At 42.2% G+C, this 17,868-nt stretch overlaps 1 long non-coding RNA gene across 1 annotated transcript in view; it reads left to right on the forward strand.

Annotated features, from left to right (window-relative positions):
* The first annotated feature begins 393 nt into the window (after nt 1-393).
* Nucleotides 394-17,868, forward strand: part of LOC146045343 (uncharacterized) — a 33,530-nt gene continuing 16,055 nt past the window's right edge. Inside the window, exons 1-2 of the long non-coding RNA XR_014465419.1 lie at nt 394-550; nt 1,845-1,978. This is a non-coding gene — a long non-coding RNA (uncharacterized LOC146045343). The remainder of the gene's footprint in view (nt 551-1,844; nt 1,979-17,868) is intronic.

Here is a 17,868-nt window from a genome sequence, read left to right on the forward strand (position 1 = left end):
GATATAGGGTGTTATTCTGGTTCACACGCAAAGAGGTGTAATACTAGTCCCTTGATTCTGAGTTAGACTGTCTCAGTCTTCTCGAGTTTCTCTTAGAGACCATCGTAAGGTTTTCCAATTGTTACATGAGCACCAACTGTTGATTTATCACCCTCAGTTAGGGACTACATGTTCTTTTCTCCTCCCCACTCCATGTACTCTCGCATTAATTGTTTCCCAACAGTCCAGGGGTGTAACTAGCCTGAGGCAACCCCCGCGGCCGCTTGGGGGAGCGGGGGCAGCGGGGGCGCCTGCACCCTCATACCCCACAGTGCAGTGCAGGGACTGGGTCGGGACGCGCTGTCAGTCAGCAGCGCCGGCAGCAGGAACTCTCTCTCCCCTCTGACGGCAGCTAAGCTCCGAGTGTCATAGAGACAGGCTGCCGCTGGCTGCAGATAGAGGGAGCTAGTGTGCACTGCAGATCCTCTAAGCTCCAGCCTCCAGCGTGTCCTGTGACTGTCCTGTACGAGAGAAGGCCTGCCCTGGAATCTTGTGGCCAGCAGCTGAGTAGGTACAGTACTACTGTAGGTAGTGGTACACTTTGCTGAAGTTTGAGGGAGTGGGGGAGGACTTGGAGGTGGTATGTTTGTGTGTATATGCTGTGTGTGTGCTTGTATGCATGTGTGTATGTATTCTATGTGTGTGTGTGACTGTGTACATGCTGTGTTTATGTATTCTGTGTGTATGTTTGCTATGTGTGTCTTCTGTACATGCTGTGTATCTTTTTTGTGTGTATGCTATGTGTTTGAAGTTATGCTGTGCTTGTGTGTGTGTGTGTGTGTGTGTGTGTGTGTGTGTGTATCTGATGTGTGTGTGTATCTATGTTATGTTGGTGTCTGTACATGGTGTGAGTGTGTGTGTGTGTGAATGTATGCTACAGTATGTGTGTGAATGTATGCTATGTGTGTGAATGTGTGCTATGTGTGTGAATGCCCCTGCTCTCCCCTCAGACCATTTGCACTACTAGCAGTAATGGAAGCTGAAGCTGCAGTCATACATATATTTACACAGCAGCTACAGTTAGTAAAGAGTAGACACAGCAGAAACTGAGGTATGTAGTGGGAATAAAGGGGGGGGGGGGACTTGTGTGCAGGGTGTGCATCATGTAAAGAGTGAATAAGATATTGTAGGTATAATGGCTAAGAGGGGTGGGAAATGGAATGTCATAAAATTCTGATGACAAATGATTGGCAAGGAGGAAATGTGCTAACATTATGATGAAAAATGTGAATGGTGGGAGGTGGGGGCATGTTATTAAAAATATGGACAGGTAACACAAATATCATGAGCAGGGGGCATGTGGGGACAATTGAGGATAATTGTGATGGGCAGGGGAGACATGTGAAGAAAAATGTGGGAATAGGGAAATTAAATGAAAAATGTAGTAGTGGGCCGTGAAGGAAAATTGAATAGGCAGGGTGTGTGCATGGATGAGAAGTTGATGAGCATGCAAGACTTTCAATATATTTTGTAAGGTCTTTGGTACTTTCTACAAATGGGCAACGGAGCCTGCCTTCGGTCCCCGCCCCCGTTGCCCTCAAACCCCCCACCCCGAGCGTCCCCCTAACCCTGCCCATCTCCCTGAAGTGGAGAGGGGCAGGGACATGCAGTGTCCCCGCCGAGAGACTGGGACGTGTGCGCGTGTGAAACGCACGCGCGTCCCAGTTCAGTGTAGCCCCTGCCGCCAGCGCTCGCCAGCGGGGAGGGTCTGGCGAGCCCCGGCCAAGGATGGCAGGGGCTCCATCTGTATATCCATGCCTCTTTCATTTCTTTACCTCTGCCACAATCTACATTTGTCCCTCTAGGCACCCCTCTCCCCACTCGTCCTTCCTCATCTGTACATCTGCTACCTCCTCATCCTCATGTGTGCCTGCGCCTCCCCCATCCATGGCTGGTGGCTGCCATTAAAAGTGACCAACAGAAACAAGAATTATGGCAGGTAAGCACAATTTACATAACACACATGTTGTTTGTGTGTGTGTGTGTGTGATATATATATATATATATATATATATATATACACACACACACACATACGTGAGATATGTCGTTACACATTGTGTCATATTGTGAAAGGGGGTCCTAAGGTAAGTCGCATATAGTGTAGGTGCACTATTTGGGGGGGGGGGGGCGCCAGAAAGTTTTTTGGCAGGGGGGAGCAAAATTTATAGTTACGCCACTGCAACAGTCATATAGGCCAAATGATGTGGTCTGACCATGCTCCATTTTATGCTTTGGTAGGATTTGCTAATGCACCTCCCAGGCCATGGACATGGCGTTTTAATGAATTCCTGCTGCAAGATCCCTGAATGAAAAATACCCTCCTTTAGACCATCACCGACTATATTTCCTCTAATAATATACCAGACACGTATATACGTTTAAAATGGTAGCTCTCTGGTATAGATGCCCAGTACAAATACATAAAATGTTTCCAAATGTATCTTCCTCATGCTGGAGATGTGACCAAGAGATTGGCACCCGGTCCATATCTGGTGGACTTGCCCAATACTGATTTTTTGGCAGATTGTTTGGGAAGTGACTAACACCATTATTGGTCTTTCCTCGCTGAATTTTGGCTATTTAATTTAATAGACATACCTATTTTGATATATAAAAAGGCTACTTCACCGATTGATGAATGCTGCAAGAGCGACTATACCCTGCTATTGGAGATAGTTTATTTGACCTCCTGTCTCTTGGTGGATCCAGACGATAAATACTTATATTTTAACGGAAGATTTGACCTCATTCATGAGATCACCCTCATCTGACTTTGTATCCATCTAGCAGAGCTGGCTAACCTGTAAAGGGACACCTGATTATCATTCTTAGTAGTGTAAATACACAGTGATTCCCTTCCCACTTCTATGCCCTTCCCTCCACCTTTGTATCTACTTCATTACTTTTCTTTTTTATTTGCTATTGAAATATTGATATTATATTGTATTAGATATGAAAGACCCTTGATTATTGTTCTGCACTAACCTAAAGTGTATATCTACTGTATTTTTCTATTTAATTGCTATATTTTAATTTGCACTGTTATGGGCCTATATTTGGCCATTTCTAAGAATTTTCCCAATAAAAACAGATTAAAAAAAAAATAATAGTAACAAAAGGAAAATATTAATAGTGAGGATAATTTCAACAGTTAAAAGGATCACTCAAAGTTAGTGCTAGAAGAATTGAAAATAAAGCCAATTTTGATCCACAAATGGTTAAGAACAAATGATATTACCCAGAATAATAACCAGCTATGAAAAAATGTTTCCAGCTTGATGAATGACAGTCCATCCTAGATAAGCAAGGAGTCCTGCATTGTTGTTACAAGGATGGCGGAGAAGGTAGCTATAGAATACCCAATCCAATTATGCTGGGTCTGAGGAATCAAAGAATCCAGTAAATACTGGAAGAAAAATGCATGATATAGCTCATTTTAGCTCTGCTGAGTGTTATCGTTCATTTTATCACCCACTGCGCACGCTGAACACAACCAGGGGCGGATTGGCCCACCGGGAAACCGGGCCATTTCCCGGTGTGCCGTCCCAAATCTCCGTAAAAACAGCCATCTGTGCGCCCTCCCTGGACTGTCTGGCCATGGGAGAGCTGCTACACATGCGCTATAGCGCACAGCACCACCCATGGGCCTTCATGACCCAACATTACATATGACCCCGCCTACCCCCCCAATTACATACCCCTGCCGCCAGCACCCCCCCAGGCCTGCCGCCACCGCCAGTACCAGCTCCCCCTCCACCCGGGCTGCTGCCAGAGTTTTTTCCCGGGCTGGATTGCAGTCCCAAACCGCCCCTTAACACAACGTACGATGTGTGCTCCTGTGGGTCATTAATAATATATTACTCCTATTTGATGCAATATTATTAGTTTATGCTGCAGGATTTCGGTATTAGGTTATCAAGCAGGAGCATATTTGGATGAAAAATCAGCTTGGGATGTTTCATTAAGACATGGTCTGTTAAATCTTGGGGTCTGTTGAAGGGGCGGGATCCATCCACAAAGGGACTAATTTTGAGTTGGATACAGTCGCAGCAGTTTTTGTGTCTTTTCCTGCAGTTGTGTCTGCTAATTCTACTAAAATGACCTTATGCCCTTTCCTGGTGTCATGGGCAGATTGAGAATGTAGTATCGCAAAAATGTTACTTAAATTAATTCTAAATTGCCTTTTAGACTTTTTCTTTTAATATACTGTAATGGCCTTTTTTTGTTATAATTATTGATCTGAGGTTTAAAAGAAAAAAATACACTTAAAGTCAGATTTTAACGTGTTAAGCCAAGCAGAAGTTATGTAACTATTTTTCATTTTCTCTCTCTATCAAGAAATATCAGAACACAAAAGGTTAACCCAATATGGAGTTTTTGCTTTGCTTAAAGGGCATTTGCATCAAAGCATCCGTGAATGCAATTCTCTAGTTTAATGAATTTTTTATGCTTATTTAATGAATTTCACCAAGGCTTCATGTTTTGTTTTTTTGTGCTTTTTTTTCTTCATAAAATGGATAAGGACTTCCAGTTTTATTAAATGATAAAAATGGCAATGAATTTATGAAGTGAACATACTCATTAGGTGTGATACATCCTTATAAAAATCTTCACAACCGGAAATATTACAAAGGAGCTTTGCAAATCTGCCACTCTTTATAAATACTGTTCTAAACTAAATATTCTGTCAGTTAACGTATCAAAAGATTACTGAATTAAATTACAATGAGCAGAGTTTAATTATTATCCAATTAAATGCTATTTTAATAAGCTCGTTTGGCATAGGTTTTAGTGTGTATGGTATATTATATTTAGATAGGTTAAATGTTTGAAACTTGTGTTTGGTCACCATTTTATATGGAAGGAGTTATTTGGGTTAAGAAATATCCCATGATATTTTGCTTATTATATATTTAGAGTTAGAATTGTTATATCTTTTAAGTTATCATTTTTTTTAATAAAACGATGTAATGATGAAGAATGAGAAGATAAGAAACAGTATAAATATTGAACACTTCTAAATTTAGCATGATTTGTGAGTTCAATTTGTTCAATTTTATTAAATATATTACAATACATATTTATCTTAATTTCTTCTTGCAAAGAAATAGAAGTATAACACTGGTGTGCAATCCGGATGCGGTCAATTTCCCGGCAGACGGAATCCCGGTGGTCAAAATCCCGACGCCGGAATCCCGACCATCGAAATCCCGAAACTTTCTCCCTCCGTAGGTGTCCACGACACCCATAGAGGGAGAATATATTAGGGTGCCTGTTAGGAGTCCCTTTGGACAGCACGATAGGTATAATTGCTGGAGGCACAGACAGACAGAGGCAGGATGGATGGAACTCACTGCTTTATCGTAGATCAGGAACAGGTACACGGTACAGGATACAATTACAGGAACAGATGCAAAAACACAATTACAGGACTCAGGATACAAGACAAAAACACGATTACAGGACTCAGGATACAGGACTCAGGATACAGGACTCAGGACTCAGGATACAGGACATGGCATAAGAAAGCTCTCAGCAAACTAACAGGAAGCTAACAAACAGAGAACTAACAGAGAACTATCAAAGGCCCTGAGCTCAGAGCCAATGCCTCTTTTAAAGGAAGCCCAGACCAATGGCTGCAGCACATAGAGACAAACCCACAATTATTCACATGTGCTGCAGCTGGGGATGGCACTCTGAGAACAGCCCAGCCCAGCTGATTACACCAGCTGGGACTGTCCTCAGAAACCACAACCCTGCATGCAGGGCCAAACAGCAGCACCCCTGGCCACACAGAGGCACTGCAGGATGCAAATAATAACAGCAGCACCTCTGAGTAACCAGAGGCACTGCAGACCACACAAGACCCAAATGGCAGTGCTGACATAACAGTGCCGAGCGTAGCGAGGCACCAGGACCGCTGCGTGGCCCGCAGGGGGGGCGATCCACGTCCCCCCTTGTCAGGATATCGGCGGTCGGGATTCCGGCGTCTGGATTTTGGCCGCCGGGATTCCGACCACCGGGATTCCATACCGAATTCGTGCAATCAGCTATTATAGTCTAAATACCAATGTGAAGGATTCTTTCCCCTTCACCAACAATGCAATACACAAAAAGAGGAACTGATGTACAAATGGCACAGGAGAGATGGATGAAATAGAGCGTCCTTATGTTAACCGAGTTTGCAGTGTTAACTGGGGCAAGGGGTGAACAGAAGAAGTGGCAGGGTGTGTATAGGGGAAAGGCACTGGGATAGTATAAGACAGAGGTGTAAAGAAGGGTGTGTGTATGTAATGATTCAGCTTTCAGATGGTGTGAAACTTATCTCTTATCTAATTTCTATGAACATTTTTAATCTGCCCTCAACTGCAGTGCAATATGGATGTTCCCATGGTTCATTTCTTTTTTGTTTTATTGCAGAACTTGTGCCAGAAATGTGAATGTTTGCATGCACCATACATAATAAACCCGAATTGCATAGTTCTTGAACTTTTAGGAATTTGGGGCCTGATTCAGACTTGATTGCTGATCTGCAAATTTGCAGTTCACTGCGAGTACATAGCCATCGCCCAGACAAAAAGAAATCCATATTCCTGAGCCATCTAATCATTTCGTAGAGTGGAGGTTCTTTTTTATATATAATCTTTATTTTTGCATGATTAAACATAGAATTGCTCGCTTTGGGGCCTCTCATAAAACATTTTTAATAACATTTTACATTTGCATTTCATGTAGTTACATCAAAAATATACAATCCCCCCTCGACCCCACCTCCCACCCACCCCGCACCCACCAACCCACCCACCCCCCCCCCCACCCCCGCTTGATAGAACTGGCATTGCAGAGTACCTTAATAAAAAGTTTCTATCTTTAATTGTGGATTCCTAGATTTCCCTACATAGTTGCCTATATATTCGCTGATCTACTGGGCTATAATGGTTATAACTAATTTGGCCACTTTACTTTCCCAGGATTATTGTCTACTCAACCCTTTTGGGGTCTTCTCCACTTCTAAACTGTGCAAATCTATTTTATACTTTGTGGATACATATCCTTAGTAGTTTATTTAGTGTAAAATTACATTTAGTGCTAACTTTCGTCTCAAGGACTAATTAATGGTGGTAGGAATGCTTATCCTTAGTGCTATAATTAGTGTAGGGTTACTTTTAGTGGAGGTTGCTGAAGGGGGGAGTGCTGTGAGAGAGCAACATCTGAACTGGCTCTTGCAAGACATCAGGAATCAGAGTAAACCTTCTAATTTCTTCCATATATGTTCCACACCTCCCCAATCGAGGGTGACATACTAAGAAATGACTAGAAGTATCATCACTATAAAGATACCTTTATAAGAGGACCACAGTGATTGGCTGTGTGAGTATGGTATGCACCTTAAAAGGAGAATTTTATATTGGTGATTACACTCCTGCTATTTCCTCATGAGGTGACCCTTAGGATTTCTAAAGAAACCTTTACAGACATATTACTACTCTTGTCTGTGTGAGTAGGATACGCTCAGTATATAGCTAGCAAAACCCTGCTTTTATTATTAATGAATTTTGAGTGCCCTGGCACCTATAGACTTTTTTTATGGTACTTGTGTAGTTTCACGGTGGCAGCTTACGCTACGTTTGAAGGTACATTATTAACGTAGCCCAACGGCTGCCTTACTTGTGTAGTTTCACGGCGGCAGCCTAAGCTACGTTGTCTGCGTAGCCCAAAGCCTGCCTAGCGTAGTAAGCATAGTGTCTCCACGGCAGCCCTGCGTAATTAGCCGTCACCGTACTGTCCCTGGGAGCTGCAGCTCTGTTCCTGGCATCCCTATCAAGCCTAGCGAGCACCTCTCACACAGCGCCAGTGCCCGCATAATCCCCTCTCAAAATAGAGAGGAAATAACATTTCCTCTCTATTTTGACAATCTTACAACTAACTGAACCAATATTGGCCAAAGGCTGGTTAACTAAACTTAGAAACAAAGCAGCAGCACAAACACACAACATTTGTTGTGTTCTGTTCAAAAAATCATTGCAATTAGTAATGTAAAGAATTTCTCCAATGCCCCCCCCCCCCCCCCCCCCAAAAAAAATATAGCCTATTATAAAAACAAAGTGGTACAAGATTCAATTGCCCTTCAATTCAATTGCACTATGTTAGATATTAAAAAGTAGGACATGTACAGTTTAATAATAAAGTAGCACATGAGCAACAGGGACTGCCACTTTTGGGGCTGAAGTGCTTGGTTTGTTTGGGCTCCCACAATCCTTTTTTTGGAAGGGCTTTCTCCGATTACTTATGAGGAGGGTATAAATTACATTATATCTTATAAAATTAATTTCATTAACTTGCTGCAAATTACAATACTTACAATAGGTTCCTAGATGGTTAACATTTAAGATTTGTGTAGAAATAATTCCTTAACCAATCGCTTTCTTTTTTTTCATAATGGGCAAGAACTTATGCAACTGGTAGCTGACTTACACAAACAAAATCATCAACATCATCCTCATTAGAGTCATATAGTAATAAAACCTAAAAAAACTAAACGAGGATAGACAGCATTTGATTGGTTACTATGGGAAACATCACCTCATTTCAATTTTAGAAGCTTTTCGACTATCCATATTTAGAACAAGATAGGAAAGAAAGTACTCTCTCTTTGTGGGGGCACGCTTTTTGTTAAATTTAAAACTTAGCTTTTAATTATTATTAGATAAGAAAAAGAAATGTCACAAAACTACATAACAGACAGCACAACGAAGAACATATAAGCCGATTGCGGCAGTGACTGAGAAACCATACCATACCACCATATCTCTTACACACTGTACGATATAGTACCTTTATCTATATACTTTCAAATTGTAACATCACTATATCTTTCTGTTGAAAATCTACAGGAACAGAATTCAACAGCCAAGTGTGTTTAAAGTTGTTGTGTAGTAACATAGTCTCTCTTTGATACAGTAGGAATTAAATGTTTTGTGAGACATGTACTGATTGAGGGTCATATTACAGATCTTGTCAATACACTGTATCATTTTTTTAGACTCTTTTTTGAGTGGTGGCTTTCAAATTATTATATTAGTCACACCTTAGCCGATTGCGGCAGCTACTGAGAACCATACCACACTACTGTATCTCCTACACACTGTACGATATAGTGCTTTGGATATAGTACTTTTTCCTATATATTTTTCGCGTGTTGTTAAACTTTTAGTGACATCGTATCACTAATTTAGAAAGGTTAAACTGTGCAAATTTGCACGTATATGTTCTTCGTTGTGCTGTCTGTTATGTAGTTTTGTGACATTTCTTTTTCTTATCTAATAATAATTAAAAGCTAAGTTTTAAATTTAACAAAAAGCGTGCCCCCACAAAGAGAGAGTACTTTCTTTCCTATCTTGTTCTAACTAACCATTACTCTCTGGGGAGCACCTCCACTACAGTGATACCGATATTAAAATCATAATTCATCAGTACAGTGGATCACAATAATATAATTCTGTACATGTCTGTTTTCTATTATATTTGCTACCTGTGCGGCAGTCACTTCCCACCTTCCCCCCTTTTCCCTTTTACGACTATCCATATTTATCTTGTCCATATTTTGACTATTAGTTTCTACTACAATACGACTCGCCCAATATGCAGAACAACAAGAGTCTAGAGTACATACAATAGAGGCAAGCAGGCAGTCTCCGCAAGTGCCAAATATGCTGAGGTCAGCTGCCACTTTATCAAATGATGCAAAGTAACTTATAGGTCAGGGCCAGGTCACAATATTTGTTTAGCGAACTGTAAATGTCTTAAGGTGATTCAAGAAGATGCATTGATTTATTTGCTTTTCTGAATATACATATATACAAATACAGGATATTCATGTGCATTGTGAATGATCTAAAGTATGTTTATATCTCTGTAAAAATTAAAACTTCCACATGAAGTGTCATTGGTAATAGATGGGTGGAGACAGTAAATGTAGACCAAGGGACAAATGAATAGATTTAACAGGGCCCTCTGGTGGGGCAGAACACACCATCATTTCCATTTGGCTCAATTAATATACTAGCCAGGGCCAATACAAGCAAGATCAATTAGTGAAGAAGGAAACTAAATATTTAATGCTAGTTGAGCTGTCATCTTTAATATTTGATGGGCATTAAGACATCTTGTGTAAAACATTAGCATACCATTTCAATTGTAGGTTGATTGTGGCCTTACTACAAACAACTCATCAACCTATAATAATGTGGTTCTAAGCCTTTGCCCTCTGGGATTGTTAAATTCTAATTCACAATATTGTAAATACTGTAATTTGGCACTGCCTGGGTGTTGTAGTTTAAGTTGCCAAGGCTCGCAGTGACAGAATAATAGCAGGGAAATATTTAGTTGAACAACACATTTGTTGAAAATCAGGGAATAGAGTTTTGCAATAGTAAATTGAAATTAATATTCTGTTCTCTCACCATGGTTGATGATTGTGGGTAAAGAAACCAGTGGCGTAGCTATAGCTCCGCAGCCCCCGCGGTGGCGGGGAGGCACAGAGAACAAATGAGCGCCGGGGGTCTGCGGGGCTATAGTTAACACTTACCCGCTGCTGTTTGGTGCCCTGCCGTCACGGTCCCGTCTCTCCCTGGCGCCGGCTCCTGCTGCTATAATGAAAACGGATACTTAGAAAATGGCTGCCCCCATACTGCAGACAGTTTTCTGTCTGCAGTATGGGGGCAGCCATTTTCTAAGAGCGAGGAGAGGGGACGGAGGGGAGGGGAGGGAGGGGAGGTGGGCGCCAAAAAATCTGTGGTGGGGGGCGAAAATTAGGTAGTTACGCCACTGAAAGAAACAAATACTTTACAGAAATGTGCTTAGAAAATATGCATATATATATATATATATATATATATATATATATATATATATATATATGCACCTATATGTACTTTAGATGCAAATACTTGTACAGTGGAGGTGATTCATGATGGATCAGTAAGCAGTGAAAATCGCTGTTTACCAAGTGATGAAACGCCCACTGAAATAGTTAAAATAGTTAAGTTAATGGGTGTGTGTTTGTATGAGTGTATGTAGAAGTGTCTTAAAACAATAAATAACAAAACAATTAAAACAATAAACTAACAAAAAAGTCAATCAATTAAAAAATGTTTTGTTAGAAATGATCTCTAGTGTTTTATTTTAATAAATGTGTAAAATATCAAACTGGTTTGTATGTTGTGATAATTGATAAATAGTAAGAGCTCACTTGGTCATTGGCAAAATTTACCAAATTTAAAACAGCAATAGAAATAAATTCTAAACAAGTCTTATTTACTTATCAATTATTCCTATTGCCATAATTAACACATACGTTGGGGGCAATGTTATAGTAGCACAATGACTTTACTCTACTACAGTATATCAACACAAGTTCTACAGTAGAAAGACTTGATTTAGTCTAGAAATTGATCAATGGGAGCTGTCTATATATATGTGAGTACCATACCTCCCAACTCTTGAGCTGATGGAGGCGGGACGGTGCTGCTGCGCGCCGAAGGCGCGCCGAAAATTCCGGAGGCGTGGCCTAATTCCGGGGGCGTGGCCTATACGCACTGCTCCCCGTGAGGCCACGCCCCCATTTTGCCGCTATGGGGGCATGACCCAGAGGCTCTGTGAGCCTCTAGCCATGCCCCCAGCCCCCTGGCTGCGGGAATAGACGCTGTGCGCATGCGCACAGCGTTCATTCCCCGCTGCTTAGCAGCTGACAGGGGGGACTCCCAACAGCCCCCCTCACCGCGGGACACTGCCGGCCACGGGAGGGACAGCGGGACAGGCCCTGATAATCGGGACTGTCCCTCTGAAATCGGGACTGTTGGGAGGTATGGAGTACTCGTGGTTGCTTATGTTATTTTAGAAGGTATTATGGGCTCAGTCTGTAGTACGGACATTCACCTCAAGGTGTTTCTTAGGTATCCTAAACAGATGTCCAGGATTGTAATACTGAGAAAGTTGTCAGCACACAATTCACCACATACTGTATAGTCATCCAGGGGGAGATGTATCAATCATTGCAGGAACATAAAGTGGAAACATTGCCCAAAGCAACCAAACAAGATCTGTAATCTAAATAATGGATGTGTACTGCGCTTAAAAATGAAAAAGCTGCTCTATTTAGGGAAAGGACACATGTATAATATAAAAAGTATTATTGTGGTAATGTTTACACTCCTTTTTAGGAGAAAGTGAGAGAGGCCTTCATCTGGATGCTGTCACTACCTTACCCTAACCCAGGGGTGGGGAACCTTCTTTGTTACCCAGGCCATTTTAAATGGATGAAATCCTTCCGGGGCCAGTACCTTGATTCCCTCATTGCATGATCCGGATGCCGCAGACTAACTGCTACGACTGCTCCTGCCGGACGTCTGTCGCGCTCCCGCCCACGTCACCACCTCACACAAGGCTCCCTTATTTGTCTCCCATGTAGATCGCTCGGTGGGGGGGTGGGCTACTAACAGAGCCTACGGGGGTCCTAACCAATGTAGTCAGTGATATTCCTCAGTGTGAAGTATTGTTTTTATACATATAAAGAGATATCGGCACTCACTCCTTATAATAAACACGGGCTCTGGGTGCCTTCCTAGGTATGCAGATAAATACTTTGGAGGAGATAGCGGCTCTCACTCCTCATAATAAACACAGGCTCCAGGTGCCTTCCTAGGTATGCAGATAAATACTTTGGAGGAGATAGCGGCACTCAGTACTTATAATAAACACGGGCTCCGGGTGCCTTCCTTGGTATGCAGATAAATACTTTGGAGGAGATGGCGGCACTCACTCCTTATAATAAACATGGGCTCCGGGTGCCTTCCTAGGTATGCAGATAAATACTTTGGAGGAGATGGCAGCACTCAGTACTTATAATAAACATGGGCTCCGGAGCCTTTCTAGGTATGCAGATAAATACTTTGGAGGAGATGGCAGCACTCAGTACTTATAATAAACACGAGCTCCGGAGCCTTCCTAGGTATGCAGATAAAAACTTTGGAGGAGATGGCGGCACTCAGTACTTATAATAAACACGGGCTCTGGAGCCTTTCTAGGTATGCAGATAAATACTTTGGAGGAGATGGCGGCACTCAGTACTTATAATAAACACGGGCTCCGGGTGCCTTCCTAGGTATGCAGATAAATACTTTGGAGGAGATGGCGGCACTCACTACTTATAATAAACATGGGCTCCGGTGCCTTCCTAGGTATGCAGATAAATACTTTGGAGGAGATGGCAGCACTCACTCCTTATAATAAACACGGGCTCCGGGTGCCTTCCTAGGTATGCAGATAAATACTTTGGAGGAGATAGCGGCACTCACTCCTTATAATAAACACAGGCTCCGGAGCCTTCCTAGGTCTGCAGATAAATACTTTGGAGGAGATGGCGGCACTCAGTACTTATAATAAACATGGGCTCCGGAGCCTTTCTAGGTATGCAGATAAATGCTTTGGAGGAGATGGCAGCACTCAGTACTTATAATAAACACGGGCTCCGGGTGCCTTCCTAGGTATGCAGATAAATACTTTGGAGGAGATGGCGGCACTCACTACTTATAATAAACATGGGCTCCGGTGCCTTCCTAGGTATGCAGATAAATACTTTGGAGGAGATGGCGGCACTCAGTACTTATAATAAACACGGGCTCTGGAGCCTTTCTAGGTATGCAGATAAATACTTTGGAGGAGATGGCGGCACTCAGTACTTATAATAAACACGGGCTCCGGGTGCCTTCCTAGGTATGCAGATAAATACTTTGGAGGAGATGGCGGCACTCACTACTTATAATAAACATGGGCTCCGGTGCCTTCCTAGGTATGCAGATAAATACTTTGGAGGAGATGGCAGCACTCACTCCTTATAATAAACACGGGCTCCGGGTGCCTTCCTAGGTATGCAGATAAATACTTTGGAGGAGATAGCGGCACTCACTCCTTATAATAAACACAGGCTCCGGAGCCTTCCTAGGTCTGCAGATAAATACTTTGGAGGAGATGGCAGCACTCAGTACTTATAATAAACATGGGCTCCGGAGCCTTTCTAGGTATGCAGATAAATGCTTTGGAGGAGATGGCAGCACTCAGTACTTATAATAAACACGGGCTCCGGAGCCTTTCTAGGTATGCAGATAAATACTTTGGAGGAGATGGCGGCACTCAGTACTTATAATAAACACGGGCTCCGGGTGCCTTCCTAGGTATGCAGATAAATACTTTGGAGGAGATGGCGGCACTCACTACTTATAATAAACATGGGCTCCGGTGCCTTCCTAGGTATGCAGATAAATACTTTGGAGGAGATGGCAGCACTCACTCCTTATAATAAACACGGGCTCCGGGTGCCTTCCTAGGTATGCAGATAAATACTTTGGAGGAGATAGCGGTACTCACTCCTTATAATAAACACAGGCTCCGGTGCCTTCCTAGGTATGCAGATAAAAACTTTGGAGGAGATAGCGGCACTCACTCCTTATAATAAACACAGGCTCCGGGTGCCTTCCTAGGTACACAGATAAATACTTTGGAGGAGATAACAGCACTCACTCCTTATAATAAACATGGGCTCCGGGTGCCTTCCTAGGTATGCAGATAAATACTTTGGAGGAGATGGCGGCACTCACTCCTTATAATAAACATGGGCTCCGGAGCCTTTCTAGGTATGCAGATAAATACTTTGGAGGAGATGGCGGCACTCACTACTTATAATAAAAACGGGCTCCAGGTGCCTTCCTAGGTATGCAGATAAATATTTTGGAGGAGATGGCAGCACTCACTCCTTATAATAAACACGGGCTCCGGGTGCCTTCATACTGTAGGTATGCAGATAAATACTTTGGAGGAGATGGCGGCTCTCACGGATAAGAAAGACACTGAAGCAGCTTGCTGCGCTTAACTTTTCAATTCATTTGTGAATTTTCATCAGAAGCAAATCAATATACAAAAGACATACCTTATATACCTTCACCAAGAAGAGTGTACAGCTGCCAGTCCCACCCTCCCGCTTCCGCCAACGTCCACGAGTGCAGGTAACATCACCGGCATCTGCCAGTTGCTAGGAAATGGCAAGCTGAAAAAGACAAAGAAAACAAAAGATATACAGCGCACCAAATGGCATACATAATTGCATATTTCTCACAGTGCAGCTAAGCAGGCAATGATATTAAATATAACAATAAAATAAGCAAAGGAGATCAAAGAGGCATAGGGAATCAAAAGAAGCAATTCAGAACCAGTTGTTAATTTAGTCTGTGTGGATTAACGGTATCCAACATGTTGTTATAAATCCTCGGGATGGAATTCGGCATTCCATCTATGGTGTTCACCCTCGATGTTGTGAAAGCTCTGATTGAAGGATTGACTGAGGGTGGATTCAGCAGAACACAGGATTTTAATACAGGTCTAGGGATATCAGTATCTTGGGATGTAATGTTCTCTTATTTGCCATAGAATTCCTTGAGTCGCAGCATTGCAAAAACAGAAGGCAAAGGACAGAGGCAAAAAGTAATTTACAATTTATTATAACCTCACCAACAGTAAATTGGCAGTGCTTGGACATGGCCTTGGTTTTGTCCCCACAAGTACACATGATCCCTTCCAAAGTAGAGTTGATCTTTGTTTTAATTGCCAACTGCGACTCAAGGAATTCTACGGCAACCAAGAGAACATTACATCCCAAGATACTGATATCCCAAAGAGAATGTTGTGGGGGCAAGACAAATGCCGTTTTCTTGAAAATGCAGGCATGTCCAGGCCACTTCGGGGGAGGTCTGCGGCAGCTGTGTGACATCAAATGTAGTCACTGCAACCCCAAACATGGCCACAAATTTTGCAGGTAAATTTTTGGGTGGCACCCACCATGCTTGGCAGCCTTGCCAGTGTTGGGCGGCCCCCCAAAAACTATCACTGGAGGTTGCAATTTTGCTAAATTTTGCAAAACTGTAACCAGGCCTGAATCAGACCCTATATCCACTGAATGTTCTTCTACAGAAAAATGCACATTGTAAGAGAATGTGAAAAAGCTTCCTAGAAATAAAATAAGTGATTGCATCTGATAAACTATTCACCCATTTTTATCCAAAACTGCCCATCACAAATAGGATGCCTCATCATATGGCATTGGATGTGTCACATCACAGTCCTTGATAGTAGCATAGATAGGATGCCTTATGTTTTATATGGGGAGTAAATACATTTCACCAATATTGTATGGACAAAAAGTTCACATTGATAACTGAAAATCAATCTTCAACCCTCAAAATGGTGTTCAAGCCATGACTGCAGCTGTTCAGCATCTGTCATTGTTTCTGGGTACACACACATTGCATTTAACTCAAATAAACTGCATGGTAATGCTGATGGTCTCTCATGCCACACTTGACCTAGTGAGGAGAGGGGTAGATATCAAGATATTGAGAAGGGCGCTATGATGTGTAATAAGAAAAGGGATAGTCACTCCCAATGATAAACATGCAAATACGGGAAGGTAGGAAACTGCGCTAGATGTATGACAACAGATGCAATCTTAAAATGGCTAATTTAATAGTACAGTACAGTTTCCGTGGCTCAGAAATTCTCTGGAGGAACGCCACCTCCCGGTTCCATTTCCAAAGAAGTGAGAGAAATTCCATTCCGCAAACAACTGGAATAATCGAACCATACATCCACAAAACTTGGACGGATTTCCCCAGTACTGGTGGCCAAAAGGGTGACTATCCAAGCATTCAGGTCATTGTACCTAATTCATTTCATTATTGACATTTTAACCATTCTTTTTATTATTGTTTTTTTATGTGTATTGTCTTTGTCTAATGTCACAATATATGTAATATTAAATTAGCCATTTTAAGACTGCACCTGTTGTCATACATCTGGCGCAGTTACCTACCTTCCTGTATTTCCTAGTGAGGAGAGCAATGGTAAAGACCACTGAAAGTGTGCCATCAATTACTGATTTACCAATGACATGCGGAATGACCCTGTGCAAAAGTAATGGACTTGACAATCAAAGGTTGGTGTTAAATAATAATAATAATATTAATAATAATAATAATAATAGAAGTAATACAGGTTGAGTATCCTGTATCCGTGCATCCATTATCCGAATTATTCCAAAAACCGTGTTTTTTGGAATCATTCGATTTTTTTTTTTTTTTTTTTACCCCCCAACCCTCTTTTCATACTTACCAAGTCCCAGGGCGTCCACAGCAGGCCTCCGGCATCTTCTCCAGGGTCTCCAGCGGTCCCAGGAATGCATTGCGCGAGGGTGACGTCAGAGACCCAGAGAAGATGCCGGAGGCCTGCTGTGGACGCCCGGGGACTGCGTGGACGCTGAGGGACCACCGGACACCATCTGGGGACAGGTAAGTATGGCAAAAAAAATTATTCCAAAAACCGAAAAATTCCCCTATCCGGAATGCTCGTGGTCCCGAGCATTTCGGATAGGGGATACTCAACCTGTAATACCAAATCTGCAAAACAGAGTTCTGGGAATTTTTCGTGAATGTTACCTGGGCATGGTGAAATAAAGAGTCTTGCTAGAAGCTACGTGTGGTGGCCATACCATCCAACCATTAATGGTTTGGCTGAGAGACATGTGCAATTGCAATACAAGTTTGGCAACTTCTTGTTTATGGTAGAACTACCATTCAGCCACTTGATGTGCTTTATGAAACAGAACTTGTGGTTTAAATGGGACTTAATAAGACCAAATTTTATACTAATAATAATAATACTATTTTTATTTACATAGTGTTCTTTCTCCAATAGCGCACATGACAATTTAGGCATTAAAAT

Source organism: Crinia signifera, chromosome 11 (genome assembly GCF_055691185.1).
Source record: "Crinia signifera chromosome 11, ASM5569118v1, whole genome shotgun sequence".
In the NCBI taxonomy this organism is placed as follows: domain Eukaryota; kingdom Metazoa; phylum Chordata; class Amphibia; order Anura; family Myobatrachidae; genus Crinia; species Crinia signifera.